At 46.1% G+C, this 14879-nt stretch overlaps 1 pseudogene; it reads left to right on the top strand.

Annotated features, from left to right (window-relative positions):
- Window positions 1–452: 452 nt before the first annotated feature.
- LOC134372656 (solute carrier family 12 member 3-like) lies at window positions 453–7557 on the top strand (annotated as a pseudogene).
- The last annotated feature ends 7322 nt before the right edge of the window (window positions 7558–14879 follow it).

Below are 14879 nucleotides of genomic sequence, written 5' to 3' on the forward strand. Positions count from 1 at the left end.
GCCTCTCTACCTCTCCCCTTTCCAGGGGGGAGGTAGTACAGGCTAAGGGCTGCTAGCCTAAAAAAAGCTGGGGGAGGGGGGACCTCCTGGCCTATAAAAAAAGCTGGTCCAGGCTGGATAAGTTGACTGAACAAGCAGACTTAACCAGGGAGCAAGGCATGATTGTCTCAGGACTCAGGTGAGAGGGCTTGCATGGGGAGAAGGGGGAATGTGGGTTGACCCGCACAGTACCCCCTCTGGCTTCTGGAGCTGTTTCCATTTCCCCACTTGTAGCCTGGGTACCTTGGCTGACCTGGGGTAGCGTTCCCTGGGTGGGCCTAGCCTGTTGGTTGTATGCCCCGAAATGGGTCAGCTCAAGAGAGGCAGCCCATGGTTGTCCTGGCCAGCAAAAGGAGAGAGAGTGCCCAGCACCTGCACCCTCTCCCCCAGTTCAGACATTTTGGGCTCTTCTCATGGCCTCCCCACAGCAAGACAAGGTGGCCAACATCTTGAGCCCTCACCAGGAAGTGGAGGAACTGCAATCGAGCAGAGATATACCCCAGGCTGGCTTCTGCCTGCCACCTGCCTACAAGAACAAGGTACTGGACCCTGCTACAAGTTCTATGTCAACTCCATGATCCTGGCACTGCTCCACCACAGCTGCCCATCTCTGGAGGCTCTTCATGGTTCCACCACAGTGAGACCCATGCCCCGCAGCAAACTCCCGAAGGTAGGATAAATCCGCTGTCTAGGTTACCACCCTCCTTCCATTAATGCCCTGGGACTGCCCTCCTCCCCATAGGACCTCCAGGTCCATTAGCCACCCTCCTGGTTGCAGATTTGCTAGCTGGGGAGGGGTCGGGATTCTCAGTTGTGTCTGTGCTGCCTCAGCCAGGGGATAGCATGATTTCCACCTATGCAGAGGAGGCCCACACCCAGCCACACTCTCAAGATGACCCAGAGAATTCTGGGGCCAGGCCTGGCAAGGCCCCAGTGTGCTTCAGCTGGGTCATGGGAGTCATGGTAATGGACAGGAGCTCAAGATTCTCAAAGTTTGGGGATCTAGGTGGGCAAGACAGCACTTCATTCCAGAGGAGTTCTTGGAGGGTATCTCTGAGGAAGGGAGAAGGGGGTTGGGGCTGGGGTTCACACTGGAGACTGACCACCCTGCTCCCCAGATTCACCACATGATCAACATCTGGGGAGTCATTCTCTACTTGCAGCTGCCTTAGATCACTAGTCAGGTGGGCATAGGTGTGAGTTCACGGCTCTCCTGGGCAGTAGGAAGGGATGCCAGGAAGCAGCTTGAAAGAATTAATTCCAACCCTCCTACCCCCGAGAGCTCACATGGCTCATTATCCTGCTCTCAGCTTCAGTCACTACTATCACTGGCTTGTCTATCTTAGCCATCTCCACCAATGACAAGGCTGGTGAGTCTGTTGCCACCTTGCTATCTCTTGGGCCCTGAATCCTGTCAGAAATTGATAAGACCACAGACCAGCTCCTCTTTTATCTCCTTTCAGGTGGCACATATTTCCTCATGTCACATAGCCTAGGTTCAGAGCTTGATGGTTCCATCAGGACCATCTTTGCCTTTGCCAATGCCATAGCCATGCACACAGTGAGCTTCATGGAGACTCTCTTAGACATGCTCTGGGTAATGCCTGTCCCTTCAATGCTCTCTCAAGTCTGCTGATCCTGGAAGGTCTAACCTGGAACTGTGACCCCAGCATGGGAAATTTTTTTTTTTTTTTTTCAGCTGACCGGTGAGGGGGTCTGAAACATTGACCTTGGTCTTTTTTTTTTTTTTTTTTTTTTTGTCTTTTTCGTGACCGGCACTCAGCCAGTGAGTGCACTGGCCATTCCTATATAGGATCTGAACCCGCTGCGGGAGCGTCTCCGCGCTCCCAGCGCCGCACTCTCCCGAGTGCGCCACGGGCTCGGCCCGACCTTGGTCTTATTAACACAACACTTTAACCAACTGAGCTAACTGACCACCCTGGGAAAATCATTTTAAAAATCATATGGAGGCATCAAATCAGCCAATAAATACTCTGTGGCTTCTGTGTTCTGTCCTTCCAGGAACATGGGGTGTAGTTGCCAAACATAGCTCCCCAAAACGAGTTGCAGGTGGTGGGCATGATGACCGTGACTATCCTTCTGGGTGTGGTGCTGGCCAGCATGGAGTGGGAGTCTAAGGCAGGTGCCAGGGAATAGAAGTGGGGGAGAGGAGGCTGAAGGATGGCAAAGAAAACTGGATGGAGCTGGGAGGGGCCAAATGGCAAAGTGGGGAGATGTGGGATTGTGTGTGTGTGTATGTGGGGTGTGTGTGTGTGTGTTTATGTGGGGTGTGTGTGTGTGTGTTAAAAGCAGCTGCTGCCTGAGAAGGCAGGGTTAAATATGGGTGAATGAACTGGTAGAGCAGATTCCTAGGGCTGGAGATCTGAAATTAGACAGTTTTGCTGGGAGAGATTCCACACCTCAGCTCTTTGAGGAGAAAGAAAGAGGACTTATTCTGAGGATCTGCTGGGATGAGCACTAGCCAAGACTACTGGGGGGATACCAAGTGAGAAATGCCCTGTTTTTTGCTCCTGGATATCTTGAGACCCACCCATCTGGCCTGGGAAGGGATGCTTTGCAGTTTGAGGCAAGATGGAAAAGGACACCCATTTGGCAAGAATTCCTTTATGGAAAGAGGCCAGTGCGAAAGGGAGCAAGAGGTCTGAGAGGAGCACTGAGATGGGACAGGAGAGTGAGGAGGTGGAGTTGTAGTTACTCCTCCACTTCCACTCACATTTCTCCTGCCTTTCTTTTGTCACCTATGGTGTTTCAGGCCCAAATTATCTTCTTCCCGATCCTTTTCTCTTTTATCGACCACCTGCTGGGGGCATTCCTTCCCACAAATCCCAGCTGAAAAGCCACTGGCTTCTTTGGGTACCACGGTGAGACAGTGAGAAGCTTGCTGAGAAATGTATCAAAGGGAACAAATACCTCAGACTGTCACCTCTCCTTCAAGCAGAGGACCTATTGGCCTAAACCTTTTCAGAAGAGAGCCTATGATTTCTTTTCTTTTCTTTCCTTTTTTTAAAAAATTTTTTTAAAGATGACCGGTAAGGGGATCTTAACCCTTGACTTGGTGTTGTCAGCACCACACTTTCCGAAGTAAGCGAACCGGTCATCCCTATATGGGGTTCGAACCCATGGCCTTGGTGTTATCAGCACCACATCCTCCCAAGTGAGCCACAAGCTGGCCCGAGAGCCTATGATTTCTGATCCTGTATGTCATTTGCAAGTTGGCCATCAGACCATTCAGAATCCTATAAGTTCCTGGGCTGGCTAGTTTACAAAATTCCCTTATTCTTCCCAGCCTAACCTAAGTCACTGGCACCAGACTGGGTAGGGAGTAATAATGATCTGGCCTGAGTGAAAGGAAGCCAGGAGGTGTTCCTCAAAACCCCTTTTTTCTCTCTCTGTTCTTTCACATAGGAAGCATTTATTGCAAAGTGGCATGGTCCACAGGGAAGTTTCTTCGGTATGTTTTCCATACTCTTCCCGTCAGTCCCTGGGTTCCTGGCTGGGGCCAATATCTCTAGAGATCTCAAGGTGAGAAGAGTTTCCAGGCATAGGGTACATTCTTTGCTACATCCTCATCTCTATCCACTAATTGTCCAACTTTTGTTCCCGGGACCCTGCTACAGCTACCCGCAAAGAAACCCTCCTTGACATCATGTGGACTACACTCTCCTACATGGGTATCTCTGCCACCATTGGTAAAGTCTCCCTCTCCTGCCTTCTGTGCAGAACAACCTGGTATCCTGTTTTTTGCCTCCTCAAGAGACTAAGATAAAAGTGGTGAAATGAGCAAGAGGCATTCATCAGTCACATTAAAAGTTTGCATGCAGGTAGCTCTGCCCCACCCCTCACCATTTCTCCCCTCCCTCATATCTGTTGATAAATTGTATGATGCTCTTTGATTATCAAATTTGGTCTTTCCTCCTCCCCCCACATTCCCATACCCCTTTTGGCACTGGTGGTAACTAGACAGTCCTACTGCTTTGGGGTGAGGTTTTCTTCCCATAAAGGAATGTGTATCTTCAATCCCATTTCCAGGCTCTTGTACAATTCAAGATGCTTCAGGAAATAGGACTGACATGGGTGTGTAGAATGCAAGCTGCCTGGGCATTTCATTTATGGCTGGGATTTCAGCAGTTGTTGAGATCAAGGGTCCTGCCTCTATGGGCTCTCTAATCACTACCAGGTGAGTGAAGCAGAGGGGAAGAGTAGAGAGATAGACCTTACTAGCCTATTGCCTGGCATAGAGTAGATGCTCAAAAATCAGTAATGTCTTAAGTGGATTTGTGTGGCTGGGGTAAAATCTTCAAAGATGTGGATAAAATTTAATAAGCCCTGCAACTTCTCAAAAAGCTAAGTGAAATATTGGTGGAATGCATTGCTTCAGGAACGCATTGACTTCTGCCTCTGTCTGCCCTTCTCCTCAGGCTTTGAGCATGGTGTCTGCCTTCAGCTTGCTGATGTCTGCTGGAATCTTTAGTGCCACCCTGTCCTCTGCCTGTTCCTGCTTTGTTTCAGCCCCCAAAGTCTTCCAGGTTAGTTGATATCTTAGCAAGAGGATTGGGGGAGAAAGGAGAGAATGTAAGTAGACAGGGCCATATGAAGATTATAATTTTTTGAGAAGGTGCAAAAGAGGGCTCAGTTGTGAGCAACCAGGAGTTAGATGGTGACTAAGGGAGATGGAGATGACTGTGGATGGCCAGCCAATGTTTAACAGATGATCCAAGCTCACATAGCAAAATTCAAAGTCTGCCTGCAAACCAGAGTAAAGTATGGGGAGGGTGTCACTCTTATATCTGCCTCTGCAATCAGTTTTTCCCATCCCACATTCCCAGGGATCTTACCACACCCTACTCCTTCTAGCCTTTCTTCCTGTTAAGACCCCAAACTCCCTCAACTCTTCCCTCTGTGTTCCCTATCTCTTGTCTCTTTAGAGAAGTAGGGGGCTCTTATTCTCCCTCTCCTGGGACCTTCCCTGTTGATTGCCATGCCTTCTTACGGCAGCTGTGCCAGGATAAGCTGTATCCACTCATTGGCTTTTATGGGAGAGGCTATGGCAAAGAACTGTGAGCCTCTGCAGAGCTATGGGAGAGGCTATGGCAAAGAACTGTGAGCCTCTGCAGAGCTATCTGCTAGCCTTCTTCATTGCTGTGGTTTTGTCTTTATCAGTGAGTACTCCCTGCCCCACTCTCCAAGCCAGGTTCTACTAATCACCTTTTCTCTCATGCCCTCCACAATCTTTCTCTAGCTTCGAGGGCCTTGCCCTAAAGCCTCTTTTCTATCTCTCTAGTCGTGGAAGTGAATGAAAATGTCTCCTAAATTGGGGTTGTGTATGGTATGTGTGGGGGTTGGAGTGGAAAGTAGGGAGTAGGCAGAATGGGAAGACAGAAGCCAGAGATGATGTCCTTGACTCTCCAGACCTGTATCCTATAACACTAGTTTGTGGAAACTGACCCCCTGACCTTTCTCTCCCAAAGCTGAGCTGAACTCCATTGCCCCCGTCATCTCCAGTGCTTTCCTCTGCTCCTATGCTCTCATCAGCTTCAGCTGTTTCCATGCCTCCCTCACCCAATCACCTGGTTAGTGTGGGCAGGTGTTGGGGTCAGGTCCAGGGCTGGGAGAGCATCCTTGGTGTGCAAGAGTGGGACAAGCGATGGACTGTACTAGCTCTCCCCAGCAGGCTGGCGCCCTTCCTTCTGCTGCTAGTGCCTGGCTCTCCCTCCTGGGCTCTCTGCTCTGTCTGCTTATCATGTTCCTCCTCACTTGGTGGGCAGCACTCATTGTCGTGTTGCTTATCCTTCTGCTTCTGCTCTACACTTTCTACAGGAAACCAGGTAAGTGAGTGGGCAGGTGGGTAGGGAGCAAGGAAGTGAGATGCTGCAGGAGGCTGACTCCCACAAGAAGCCCAGAACTACCAGCAGTAAATCTCCTTTCCTCTCTACCTGACAACTGATGCCCCACATCTAATCATTCTACCATACCCTTTCCTCTGCAGATGTGAACCAGGCCTCTGCAGTCCAAACAGGCACCTATCACATGGCACTGTCCTACTCAGTGAGCCTGACCAATGTGCAGGACCATGTTAAGAACTTCCGGTAAGGGAGTCTCTAGACTAGATATTGAAAATTGGTGGCCTATGGATTGGCTCTTACCTGCAAATGAATGTTGTTCAGTTTGCACAGTGTTTACAAGTTTTAAAATAAACTGCCAACATTTACGATATAAGCATCTGGTAATCCTGGGCCTCTGTCCCACATGACACACTTATCTGGAGCTGAGTAGCTGCTGTTCCATGGAACAGGACAAGTGCTGCCATTTGCTCCAGTTCCCACTTGGTCCACTTTATTCTTTGATATTACATGACTGTCTTTTGCAGGCTTTTGAATTTTCAATCCCTGCCCTAGACACAGAAGGAAAGCAGCTTCCTAAAATCTGGGAGGGCCCATGGAGGAAAAGGAAGGAAACAGAATTCTAGAGGAGTAAAGGGAAGACAGAGAGTAGAGTACCCTGAGGAGGGGTGGCTCCATGGCAGAACAGAAACTGCAGGAACAAGTTCTCAGCTTCCCTCTTCATGCTGTGAGATGAAGAAGCCTCTCTAGTATCCTTGGTTTCTCCCTAATATCCTCTCTAAAATCCCCCCAGGGGTGGAGAAGAGCTGACCGTTGTTCTCAACCTTCCTTCCTCTCCTTAGGCCACAGTACCTGGTGCTAACTGGCCCCCTAGCCAGCATCCAGCCCTGGTGGATTTTGTGGGGGCCTTCACCAGAAGCATGAGTCTCATGATCTGTGGGAATGTGATCTTGGTAAGAGAAGAGGGAATGGACACTAAGGGAAGGGGAGAGGCTGGAGACTCTAGACTAGAGCAGAGAAAAAGGGCTGGAGAGAATGACAAGTCCATGAGTGAGCTCAGAGAACTTGAAGAACAGTGAGAAGCCAGGCAGGACCATTTAAAGGAAGGATTGTCCTCAGACAACACTTCTGCTTCCCACTCTTAGGAGCCTCAAGCCATCAGACAGCCTGAGAATCACATCAACTGGCTGCAGGTCCAGAAGATTCGCTCCTTCTACACAGTCGTTATCTGCCCTCAGGCTTCATTCTGGCATCCAGAGCCTATGCAGGCCAGTCTGCCAAACTGGATCACTTCTTGTCACCTCCTGCCCAACAGACTACATCCCCTTCTTTTCTCATTGCCTCTCCTTTCAGATCTCAGGTTTGGGCCAACTGAAGCCCAATGTGCTGGTCTTGAGATATAAGCAAAATTGGCAAAAGGTGCCTATATCTGCTATGTAGACTATGTAGACATTCTACGGTAAGTGTAGGAGGAAGAAAGGGAAGATGGGCACAGGAATGGTGAGGAACTAGAAAGAAAGGGAAATATAGTCATGGTGAAGCCCCTGTTCCCTGCTGCTGCCCAGAAGTATATGTCTCCCATACACTCCCAACATCAGCAGGGAACCCATACCCACTTCAGATCTTCCTCCTATACTCCCCTGCCCCCAATAAAGTGATGTCTTCGACTACAACTACAGTGTCTTCCTCTTAAAGATGCCAGAAGGGATGAGCCTTGTTATCCAACATCAAGCTCAAGGTGAGTCAAATGAGCCTAAGATAAGGATGAGGTGTGTGAGGTATAGAAATTGATTGTCAAAGACACTCTGTGAGGCAAGTGAACTCATCATCTAGTTACCAAGACCTGAGACTGAATAGAGTCAGGTACCAGAATGTGAGAGAAATTAATTTTGCTTTGAAGATTCTACCTATGTGTTTAGTTCTCCTGAAACTTTAGGGGAGGGGGAAAGTTCTCAAAGTATCTTCTAAATTCAGGCAGGAGAAATTTGCATCAAGAAAGTAGTAGGGTGAGCTGGAATGTAGTCAGAAGGGAATATGGCCCAATTTTAGAGCAGTGTTTCTGGCACTATCCCAATTCTAATAACACTTCACATCTTACCAGTTCATACCTGCAGTGTTGTAGGGAAAATTAAGATTTATAGTCTTGTTCAGGCTTCAGAGGCATTTCTAGGCCTCTGATCGAAGAATGACGCTGCGTAGGCTAAGTGCCAGACTCTCAGAAACTGTGTGCAGGCCCACAGGATAGGTGCTTGGTAACTGTCAGATAAGAAGGAAAGTAAGTCCTGGAGCTTCTTGGACCTTGGGAGCTTGGCCAGTTTCCAGGGCCGATGAACATCCCCAATATTTGTGAGAAAAGATCCAAGTGTTAGTAAAATAACCACAGCTGCATATTTGCATGCAGACCAGCGTTATCAGTCTGCAGCTGGGTGATATAAGAAAGATTTCCCCAAACTGCTCTCTGAAGTCTCACCTGTGGAGTGAACACACTGCCTGGGACAATCCCAACTGGGACTCCAGATCACTGTTCACGGGACTTCCCAGCGCTGCTTGGATCTGGATGTACGTGTTTCCCCAATTTGGTGATGTAAACACTGTTTAATTCTTTTTATTCTCTTCTTTTCTTAAAATATGCCTGCATAATCTCGTTTTCTTTGCTTACTTGCATATTGCTGTATCTTAATAAATATCACAAACGGGCTTATTAGTGTGACGAGTGGTTTCTTTTATCAACGAATCCTTTGAACCTAAATGAAAGTAAAAACTTGGCAAAACAGGTGTCCTCATTGAATGGGTGGGCTCAGGGAAGGCTGCAAAAAGATAACATTCTTTTTTGTTACATCTCCACCTTTCCCAGTAAATCCACGGTGTTTGGATGCCACAGGAATGGATACTCAGCAGGCAGAGGAGACAAATCCTAAAACAGGTCCTGTTTTAGAGGAAACAGAGTTGGACAGCAGGGAAGAGAAGAAGCAGGCACCCGGGAAAGTAGATAGAAAAGGTAATGTAGTTAGTCAATGGGGAGAGAAGCCCCATAACACTTCTCTGGGATAGCAACATTTCTCCTAGGGGAGAGGGAAGGTATGATATTGGCTTAGGAGTAATTGCTCAACTGGATAAGACATTTGTCTCGGGAGACACTGCAGATCTGTGACCTCAAGCAGCTCAGAAGCAGTGAATAATACTCTTCAAGTCCTCAATAAAAAGTGTCCTCCGAGGGCCGGCCCACGGCTCACTTGGGAGAGCATGGTGCTGACAACACCAAGTCAAGGGTTAAGATCCTCTTACCGGTCATCTTAAAAAAAAAAAAAAGTGGCCTCTGATAAAACTGCTTTGCAAAAAAAGGGAAAGAAACAGAATGGAAAAAGTAAAAATGTCAAAGAGGCAGAGCCTGAAGAATTTGTGGTGGAAAAAGTACTGGACCAATGTGTAGTGAATGGGAAGGTGGAGTATTTCCTCAAGTGGAAGGGATTTACAGATGCTGACAATATTTGGGAACCTGAAGAAAATTTAGATTATCCAGAGTTAAGTAAAGCATTTCTTAATTCTCAAAAAGCTGGTAAAGAAAAAGATGGTACAAAAAGAATATCCTTATCTGACAGTGAGTCTGATGATAGCAAATCAAAAAAGAAAAGAGATGCTGCTGACAAACCAAGAGGCTTTGCCAGAGGCCTTGATCCTGAAAGAATAATTGGTGCCACAGACAGCAGTGGAGAACTGATGTTTCTCATGAAATGGAAAGATTCGTTTGAGGCAGACTTGGTGCTGGCAAAAGAGGCAAATATGAAGTGTCCTCAAATTGTAGTTGCTTTTATTAAGAGAGACTAACTTGGCATTCTTGTCCAGAAGATGAAGCTCAATAATTGTTTGCATTGCTTTTTATATATGTATATATATATATAATCTGGGTCTTAGTTTTTGATTTACTAGTGTAAAGAAATAACTACATTCTAATGAAAATAAAGTTTGATATGTTCGTTTCGGAAGTAGTATTGGGGGAGTTCTGGTTACTTTGAACAAACAAACAAAAAAAGCTTTCTGTAGTTGCAAAGAAAAAATAGAAAGAGTCTCATTCCTTTCCTCTCTCTTCCTGGGCAGCATCCTTACCAACCTTAAATCACATTCCAGTCTAAGCAGGGCCTATGGACAGTGGACACGTACTGGCTCAGTAATGTTGGAGGCAGGGACTCTCTTGCTCCCTAAGAAGCCTCTACTGCTCTCCAAGTTCCAGAGAATAGGAAAGGGAGGATAGTGATATAAAAAACAGAAAGAATTAGAAAATGAACACTGTATTTACAAAGCAATGAATGCCCTCCTCCCACTTCAGAGGCTTTCACACTTTGCTCCCTTTCTCAGCCCCAAGAAAAGGGAGCTGCCCATCTCTTCTCCTGTTATCTTCACAGGGCTGACTATGCTGATCCCCTACGTACCAACATGCAGGAGGAAAAATGGGCTTGATGTCCTGTGAGAGTTTTTGTGAGCAGCCCCCTGAGCAGCTGGAGGAGAAACACAAACATTGAGCTGGACACAAAAACCCAAGGTTACAGCCAGTGACCTAAAATGCAGAAGACAGCAAGGGGAGGGGAGGGTATTAGGACACTTGGTGCAGATGGAGGGATAGGAAAAGGTACTGGAAAATTTAGGCAAAATGCCCAGTTCCTGTCTTGTCTTGCCCTAGGACACGTTCCTTCCTCTGAAGGTTCAGGCTTGGTTTCCAACACGTGTCTGTACTACCTGAGCTCACAGGCAAACCTCAAGAAAAGAAGTCAGGACCAAGTCCCCTGCCCCATACACTTCTTCCCTTCCTGCCTTCCTCTTCATACCTAAGAACCTAAAGAAGCAAGTGTCAGACAAGTTATAACTTAACTGAATATTCTGGTAAGCAAAAGGGGAGAGAGAAAGGAGCTGAAACTTGATGAAAGATGACTACTGTGGGGAGTACTGGCTGTGGGGAAATGGAGTAGCTTTAGTATCTACAAGCATCTGAATGGGTTTATGGTTACCAGTTTGGAAGAAATGCAAGATTAGGCAGCAAAACAGAAAAACTGGAGCAAAGAAGCCCTGTTGTTTCTCAATTCCCGAAGACAGAAATTTCAGGGGATGACCAATACTCTCTGCTCCCTGCTGAACCTGGGATTTCCTTTCTCTGCAGCCAAAAGGCATTTGAAGACTTGGTGGCCTTATACCAATTGCAAAAGCCACCACCAAAGGGTAACCTGGAATCTATCTCTTTTAACATGCCTCCTCCTTCAGGCTACATCTCTGAATAGGACTTGCAGACAAACAAACAGAAGATACACAGGAACAGGGCAGCAAGTACGGCAAGTGTCCCAGAGTGGGAACTGACAGTGGTGGGTCATTTTGTCTTCTGTTCATTCTTCATAACCATGTAGTTGGAGTAGCACATGTGTCACGAAGTACTATGGTAATATTCTCATGGTGCTGCCCTCCAGTCACGTGAGTCTGGGAAAATTTCAAACTCCAGGGGCATAGATTCCAGGGGCAGGGCTAGTCCAATGACTAGATAAGTTGAGGAACAGGCTCCATTCCTTACACTGCCTTCCATACTAGAAGCCCACCTGTGATCACTCGGTCAGCCTGCCCTACATGTGACCTGGCTGGAGATATTGTCCAGGGGCCTGACATCCCCCATTGCCTTCATTCATGGAAATCAGCAGGACACTCTGATCCCATACTGCCAGGAAGAGCCTCAGGAGAAGAAACTGAGCCAGGAGAAGGACTCCACAATTTAGAACTCAGGGAGTCATGATCTTAGTTTCTTGGTACCACAGACTTGGAGGCTATCCTTGGGAAGCCTCTGGCAGCATCCCAAAGCTTCCTAAGGAAAGAACTCCCCTACTAAGCAATGTGAACTGGGGCTACAGTGCTGAAGAAGGTCCTCCTTCTAAGATCCATTTCACCTCATAACATTAATAAAAATTTACAAATCAATACCCGAGGCTAATGTGCAGTAACATACTTGCTGCCTATTTATAAAAATAACCCCTAAGCCTGGAGACAGAGATCATTCTTGTTCTCAAATATACTCAAGGAGAGGAATTTAACTTCTTTATACTTGCATCCCAAACTCTCTATCCTCTACCTCAGTTTTTGAATTTAAACTTCCATTTCTTAGTGCATTCTCAACCAATTTAATGTGCCTAACTTTTGTAAATGAAAGTGTTTATCGCCACTTTCTACTTACTAGGACATCAGAAACTTTCTTTTTCCCCAAACTCATATGATCCCAATTCTTTTTAGCTTTTTTTTTTCAAAAGATGACCGGTAAGGTGATCTTAACCCTTGACTTGGTGTTGTCAGCACCACGCTCAGCCAGTGAGCTAACCGGCCATCCCTATATAGGATCCGAACCCGCGGCCTTGGTGTTATCAGCACCACACTCTCCTGAGTGAGCCACAGGCTGGCCCTTCTTTTTAGCTTTTGACCCATCTTACTTTATAGTTCTCTGATCATTTCTTTGACTTACTTCCCTGCCAACTTATTCACTCAGCAAACACTAATTGAAGCCCACCCTGTGTCAGACCCTATTGTAAGTGCTGGGAGATATAGTAATGAATAAAACAAGATAAAAATCTCCCTGCCCCCCCAATGGAGTTTACATTCTAATGGGAGGAGGCAAACAACAAATAAGTAAATGATTACATGAGGAGAAATAAAACAGGGAAGGGAGCTAGGAGGTGCTGGACGAGTACAATTTTAAGTAATGTCAGGAAGGTCTCACCAAAAAAATAGTTGAACAAAGACTTAAAGCACGTGATGGAGTAACCCATACCTGGGTAGAGCTTTCCAGGTAGAGGGAGCAGCAAGTGTTAAGCCTTGAGTTAGCACCCCTGCAGAGCTTAAGGGACAAGAAAAAGGCCAATGTTGTTGGAGCAGGGTGAACAAGGAGCTGAGTAGCAGATGAGGTCAAAGTGGTAAGTGGGGAAGAGCAGGGCAAAGCATTGAGGGTCTCCCAGACCTTTAGAAGATTCTGGGTTTTGCTCTGATATAGGAAAACATGAGGGCTTTGAGCAGAAGAGTAACATAATCTGGCTTCCATGTTAATACTATTTACTCTGGCTGCTGTGTTGACAATTGACTATAAGTAGGCAATGGTGGAAGCAAAGAACAGCTACTGCAATAATCTTCAAGACAGGTAATTCTAGCTTGGCCTAGTGTGGCAGCAGTAGAAGTTAGGAGAAATGGGATTCTGGATATATTTTGCAGGTAAAGCTAAGCAAATTTGATAAATTGGAGGATATGAAAGAAAGGTGTCAAAGACAACACCAAGGTGCCAAAGATCACACCAAGGTGCTTTGACATGAGCAACTAGAAAGATAGAGTTGTCATTAACTGAAATAAAGACTGCAGGAGTAAGATGGGGAAAAGATAAGTTCAATTTTGGAAATGTTAAATATATGATGCCTATTAAGCATCTAAGTAGAGTTGCCAATGGGTAGCTAGATATTCAGGTCAGAAGTACAGGCTGGAGATACAAAACTGGGCATCACCCACATCAAAATGGTTTTAATGCGTGACTGAATGAAATCACTGCAGTTATGTGTGTAAACAGAGCAGCCTGAGGACTGAACTCTGGAAAGTTAACAGATTGTGGAGATGAGGAGAAACCAGTAAAGGAGACTAAGAAAGAGCTGTAAGTTAAGAGGCACACTAGAGAATATGTCCTAAAGCCAAGTTAGGAAAATGTTTCAAAGAGGGAGTGTCAAATGCTGCTGATAGCCTCTGTAAGATGAAGCAGAATATGATTTTATTCTTTTTTTATTTTTTAAAAGATGACCAGCAAGAGAATCTTAACCCTTGACTTGGTGTTGTCAGCACCACGCTCTCCCAAGTGAGCCACGGGCCAGCCCAGAATACGACTTTAGATTTAGCTATGTACAAGTCATTAGTGATCATGGAAAGAACAGTTTTGGTAAAGTAGATTTAATAGAATTGGTAGGCTGGCCGGTTAGTTCAGTTGGTTAGAGCACGGTGCTGCTAATACCAAGGTCCCTGGTTCAATCCCTGTTCCAGCCAGCTGCCAAAAAACCAAAAAACAGAAAAAAATGAGGGAATTGGTGGAGAGGATTTAGAAACAACTCTAAGTTTTACTATAAAGTGAAGCAGAAAAATGGAAAGCAATTGGAAGGGGAAATGGGGTCAAGAGAGCATTATTTGTAAAGTGAAAAAAAATAGCATATTTGTGTGCTGATGGAAAGATTCAGGAGAGAAAAAGAAATACTGACTCTACAGAAAAGACAGAATTATTATTATTGTTATTTTTTTTTCAAAGATGACTGGTAAGGGGATCTTAACCCTTGACTTATTGTCAGCACCACGCTCTCCCAAGTGAGCTAACCGGCCATCCCTATATAGGGATCTGAACCCTTGGCCTTGGTGTTATCAGCACCACACTCTCCCAAGTGAGCCACGGGCCGGCCCTGAAAAGACAGAATTATTGAGCAAGTTCTTTAAAAGCTAGAGGACAGGATCTAGGCAGGAGCATGGAGCATGGGCAGTGTTTATAGTAGGGGTTCTCAACTTTGATACTAATGACATTTTAGCCCAAAAATGGTTGCAGGGGCTTTCCTGTGCATTGTAGGATATTGTGCAACATCCCTGGCTTCTTATTCAGTAGCATCCCTGCCCCACTGTGACAACCAAATGCCTTCTGAGGAGCAAAATCAGCCCCAGTTGATAAGTTTATAACAACAGGAGGGAAAGCAGAGTATACGAGGATACTTCAAAAAGTTTGTGGAAAAATAGAATTAAAAGATAACACAAATCTTTCAATGAACTTTTTGAAATACCTTCATTTGGATACAGATGCTAAAAGGCAGTTAGATGAGTTGGTGGGAGCTTGTAAATGTGTTCTGATTTCTTCCTGTTTTCTCACTAAAACAGAAACCAAGGTAAGCATGAGGAAGGGAGAAGATGTTGGAGATCTGAGGGGTCAGAAGGTATGAGAGTTATCAGAGAAGA

The sequence above is a fragment of the Cynocephalus volans genome, chromosome 3 (assembly GCF_027409185.1).
Source record: "Cynocephalus volans isolate mCynVol1 chromosome 3, mCynVol1.pri, whole genome shotgun sequence".
Classification (NCBI taxonomy): Eukaryota; Metazoa; Chordata; class Mammalia; order Dermoptera; family Cynocephalidae; genus Cynocephalus; species Cynocephalus volans.